Here is a 5,397-nt window from a genome sequence, read left to right as displayed (position 1 = left end):
TTTTTTTTTTTTTTTTTTTTAGAGATGGCATGTCACCACATTGCCCAGGCTGTTGTCAAACTCCTGGCCTCAAATGATCCTCCCACTCGTGTCTCCCAAAGTGCTGGGACTACAAGCATAAGCCACCACACATGGCCTTTTCCTTTCTTTTTCTATTTCTCAATGGATTTTTCCAATGGACATGTATCACTTTGGTAATCATATATACCAGTTGTAATCTCAGCCATTTTTCAACCCAGCAAATATCTATTCTAGGTCAAATATGTCTCAAATATTACTAAAAGAAAATCAGTTATGTCCTTTAACCTGGCTGAGGTCTGACTTTGTTTTCTCTCCTGTGAAAATGGAGATGATACAAAACAACTCCAAGTTGTGACTTGAAAGTAACACCTCAGGTGATGTCACCAGCCTGGGGGAGAGTGAGGTTGAGTCCTGAACCCACAGGCATTATATCTGCCTGGGGTTCACATACCCTACACTGAACTGGCATAATTTGAGAGTCAGATCTGAAGATATGGTATATCTGCCATCTTTAGCAACTTTCAAACACTACCCTATGAGGTCAAGCTGGACCTACTTTTGGTTTTGTGATTGTTGTTTGTTGCTGAGGGCTTTCTTTGAGGTGGCGGGGGAGTGTGTGCCCCTGTGGAGAGCACTCATTTAGCTTCAATTAGAGTAATGCCAAAAGTGCCAGATTCCTGGGAAATCAGCCTACAAGGCTCCTGCAGGAAGGACCCGCCACTGCCAGAGTCCTGAGGGCATCTAAGTGATCGGACACCATCAGGGATTCTTTGCCCAGTAAAAACCTACTTGACCAGGGACACATGCCAGGTAAATTTCCTTCACATTTACTTCAACCTTACTGCATACTCATTTTAGTATTAAAACGTTTAATCAAATGGTCCTATTCCTTCACACTTTTTTCTATGAGATCTCAAATACCCCTTCTTGCTATTAAAACAACCACTTATTATTCACGAGCCCAATATTTTAAAAGTAAAAATAATAAACCAAGGCCAGGAGCAGTGACTCACACTTGCATTCCCAGCACTTTCAGAGGCAAAGGCCGAAGGATCGCTTTCACCCGGGAGTTCAAGACCAACCTGGGCAACATGACCAGACTGCCTCTCTACAAAAAGTTTAAAAAATTAACCGGGTGTGGTGGCGCACTGTACTCCTAGCTACTGGGCTGGGGTATCAGGCTGAGGTGGAAGGGTCGCTTTGAGCCTGGGAGATCAAGGTTGCAGTGAGCTTTGATTGTGCCACTGCACTCCAGCCTGGGTGACAGAAGGAGACCCTGTCTCAAAAATAATAATAACTATTATTAATAATTAATAATAGGCAAAATCAAATACCCGTCACCTTCTGCCGTGCCTCCCCTTTCCCCTATAAATCCAGTGTCTTGCTTTCAAATTTGGTGGTTAAAAAAGATGATGAGTTTCTAAGACATGGGGGCTAAAGCTTGTTTGGCTGTTTTAGGGTTTGTTGGAATATTTTTTCGTCTGTGTACTTGTGAATTATTTCACGTTTGCCATAACCGGTTCTCCACAGGGCGATGTTCATTAGCAATAAGTAGTGATAGGTTAATTTTCACCATCTCTTATGCGGTTGAATCGTCACCTCTGAACCACTTTTTCCTCCAATAACTCCTCTTTCTTCGGCCCTTCTGCTGCCAACCTGAAAGAATAACAAGGAGGTGGCTGGAAACTTGTTTTAAGGAACCAACTGTCCTTCCCCCGCTGGAAACCTTGCACCTCGGACGCCCCTACTCCTGCCCCCACCTGACCCCCGCCCTCGTTGACATCCAGGCGCGGTGATCTTTGCTGCCAGTAGAGGGCACACTTACTTTACTTTCGCAAACCTGAACGCGGGTACAGCCCAGAGAGGGGGCGGAGGGAAAGACGCTTTGCAGCAAAATCGAGCCTAGCGATTGGTTGCTCCCCGGCGTTTGCGGCAAAGGCCTAGAGGCAGAAGTAATTTACAATCCTTAAAGCTGAATTGTGCAGTGCGTCGGATTTGAGGGAAGCTACTATAGTCACTTAACACTAGAACGCTGAGCTGCAAACTCAACGGGTAATAACCCATCTTGAAAAACGTACATGCTATACGCGCACCCCTTTCCCCCGAATTGTTGTCTCTTTTGGAGGTGGTGGAGGGAGAGAAAAGTTTACTTAAAATGCATTTGGGTGAGGGCCCAAGGATGAGAAGAATGTTTTTTGTTTTTCATGCCGTGGAATAACACAAAATAAAAAATCCCGAGGGAATATGCATTATATATTAAATATAGATCATTTCAGGGAACAAACAAATCATGTGTCGGGCTGGGCAACTAGCTAAGTCGAAGTGTGAATAAAATGTGAATACATGTTTGCGGATTACATACAATGCACTTTCACTAGTATTCAGAAAAAAAATTGAGTCAGTGAACTAGGAAATTAATGCCTGGAAGGCAGCCAAATTTTAATTAGCTCAAGACCCCCTCTCTCCCCCCCAAAAAAGGCACGGAAGTAATACTCCTCTTCTTTGATCAGAATCGATGCATTTTTTTGTGCATGACCACGTTTCCAATAATAAAAAGGGAAAGAGGACCTAGAAAGGAATTAAACGTCCAGTTTGTCCGGGGAGGAAAGAGTTAACGGTTTTTTTCACAAGGGTCTCTGCTGACGCCCCCTGCTCGGTCCACAAGTTCTCCACTTGCCCCTTTTAGGAAGTCCGGTCCCGCGGTTCGGGTCCCCCCTGCCCCTCCCATATTCTCCTGTCTAGCGCCTTTGATTTCTCCCAAACCCGGGAGCCCGAGACTGGTGCAAACCGGCGCCACAGGGCGCAAAGAGGATTTGTCTCTTCTGAAACCTGGCTGAGAAATTGGGAACTCCGTGTGAGCGGCGCGGGGGTGGGACGGTGGGGTACAGGCTGGCAGAGAGCAGGCAACCTCCCTCCCGCCCTAGTCCAGCTCTGGAACAGGCAGACACATCTCAGGGCTAAACAGACGCCTCCCGCACGGGGCCCCACGGAAGCCAGAGCAGGCGGAGCAGGAGGGGCGGTATCTGCTGCTTTGGCAGCAAATTGGGGGACTCAGTCTGGATGGAAGGTATCCAATCCAGATAGCTGTGCATACATAATGCATAATGCATGACACCCCCCAACAAATGCAATGGGAGTTTATTCATAACGTGCTCTCCAAGTATACGTGGCAATGCTTTGCTGAGTTATTTTAATCATTCTAGGCATCGTTTTCCTCCTTATGCCTCTATCATTCCTCCCTATCTACACTAACATCCCACGCTCTGAACTCGTGCCCATTAATACCCTTCTTTCCTCCACTCTCCCTGGGACTCTTGTTCAAAGCGCGGCCCTTTCCTCAGCCTTAGCGAGACGCCCTACCGCCTGGTACGCGCGTGGCGTGGCGGTGGGCGCGCAGTGTGTTCGCGGTGTGAAGGGCAGCTGTTTCGCCTGCGATGATTTAAACTCACAGGACAAGGATGCGGTTTGTCAAACAGTGCTGCTACGGAGGAGCAGCAGAGAAAGCAAGAGGGTTTGAGCGGGAGCAAAAGAAAATGGTAGGCGCGCGCAGTTAATTCATGCGGCTCTCTTACTCTGTTTACATCCGAGAGCTAGAGTGCTCGGCTGCCGGGCTGAGTCTCCTCCCCACCCTCCCCACTCTCCTCAGAAGCGCCCCTCCCGGGTTCCCAAAGCAGAGGGCGTGGGGGAAAAGAAAAAAGATCCTCTCTCGCAAATCTCCGCCCACAAGCCCTTTATAATGCGAGGGTCTGCGCGGCGGAGGACCCCCGAGCTGTGCTGCTCGCGGCCGCCACTGCCGGGTCCCGGCAGTCCCTGGCTCCCCTCCTGCCTCGAGAAGGGCAGGGCTTCTCAGAGGCTTGGCGGGAAAAAGAACGGAGGGAGGGATCCCGCTGAGGTATAAAAGCCGGTTTTCGGGGCTTTATCTAACTCGCTGTAGTAATTCCAGCGAGAGGCAGAGGGAGCGAGCGGGCGGGCCGGCGAGGGTGGAAGATCCGGGCGAGCAGAGCTGCGCTTCGGGCGTCGTGGGAAGGGAGATACGGAGCGAAAAGGGGGCTTCGCCTCCGGCCCAGCCCTCCCGCTGACCCCCCAGACAGCGGTCCGCAACCCTTGCCGCATCCACGAAACTTTGCCCATAGCAGGGGGCGGGCACTTTGCACTGGAACTTACAACACCCTAGCAAGGACGCTACTCTCCCGACGCGGGGAGGCTATTCTGCCTATTTGGGGACACTTCCCCGCCGCTGCCAGGACCCGCTCCTCTGAAAGGCTCTCCTTGCCTCTATTTGGACGCTGGATTTTTTTCCGGTAGTGGAAAACCAGGTAAGCACCGAGGTCCATTTGTCTTTTAATTTATTTTTGTATCGCTTTAATGCTGAGATGAGTCGAATGCCGAAACAGGGTGTCTTTTCTCCCATTCCTGCGCTATTGACACTTTTCTCAGAGTAGTTGTGGTAGCTTGGGCTGGGGTGGGGGGTTAATCCAGAACTGGATCGGGATAAAGTGACTTGTCAAGATGGGAGAGGAGACGGCAGAGGGAAAACGGGAATGGTTTTTAAGACTAGCCTTTCGAGATTTCTGCCTTATGAATATATTCACGCTGACTCCCGGCCGGTCGGACATTCCTGCTTTATTGGGTTAATTGCTGGCTGAGTTTTGGGGGGCTGGGGGTTGCTTTGCGGTGGGCAGAAAGCCCCTTGCATCCTGACCTCCTTGGAGTAGGGACCGCATATTGCCTGTGTGAGCCAGAGAGCTCCGCAGCCGCTGACTTTTCCCCGTCTCCGGGAGGGCATTTAAATTTCGGCTCACCGCATTTCTGACAGCCGGAGACGGACACTGCGGCGCGTCCCACCCGCCTGTCCCCGCGGCGATTCCAACTCGCCCTGATCCTTTTAAGGAGTTGGCAGTTGGCTTTTTAAAAAGCAATAATACAAATTAAACCCTGGGAAGCCAGAGATGTTAGGATGTGGTGTTGGGGAGGCACAGACAGGGGAAAAGGGAGGCGGAGATGTGTCCGATTCTCCTGGAATCGTTGACTTGGAAAAACCAGGGCAAATCTCCGCACCCAGCCCGGACTCCCCTGCCGCGGCCGCCCTCGGGTGTCCTCGCGCCCCTGAGATGCGGAGGAACTGCGAGGAGCGGGGCTCTAGGCTGTTCCAGAACAGCTGCTACCCTTGGTGGGGTGGCTCCGGGCGAGGTATCGCAGCAGGGTCTCTGGCGCAGTTGCGTCGCCGTATTGAGTGCGAAGGGAGGTGCCCCTGTTATTATTTGACACCCCCCTTGTATTTATGGAGGGGTGTTAAAGCCCGCGGCTGAGCTCGCCACTCCAGCCGGCGAGAGAAGAGAAGAAAAGCCGGCAAATGAAGGAGTGTTTGTGGGGGGG

The 5,397-nt window shown here is 50.8% G+C and overlaps 1 protein-coding gene across 1 annotated transcript in view; it reads left to right on the top strand.

Moving 5' to 3' along the window:
• Positions 1 to 3,735: 3,735 nt before the first annotated feature.
• The window catches only part of MYC (v-myc avian myelocytomatosis viral oncogene homolog), a 5,445-nt gene continuing 3,783 nt past the window's right edge, over positions 3,736 to 5,397 (top strand). The window contains exon 1 of the mRNA XM_011977280.1: positions 3,736 to 4,337. The gene's annotated coding sequence lies outside the window, so the exon portion shown is untranslated. The remainder of the gene's footprint in view (positions 4,338 to 5,397) is intronic.

The sequence above is a fragment of the Mandrillus leucophaeus genome, unplaced genomic scaffold, assembly GCF_000951045.1.
Source record: "Mandrillus leucophaeus isolate KB7577 unplaced genomic scaffold, Mleu.le_1.0 Scaffold177, whole genome shotgun sequence".
Taxonomy (NCBI): domain Eukaryota; kingdom Metazoa; phylum Chordata; class Mammalia; order Primates; family Cercopithecidae; genus Mandrillus; species Mandrillus leucophaeus.
The sequence above is the reverse complement of the archived record's forward strand: the minus strand, read 5'-3'. Positions and strand labels throughout refer to the sequence as shown.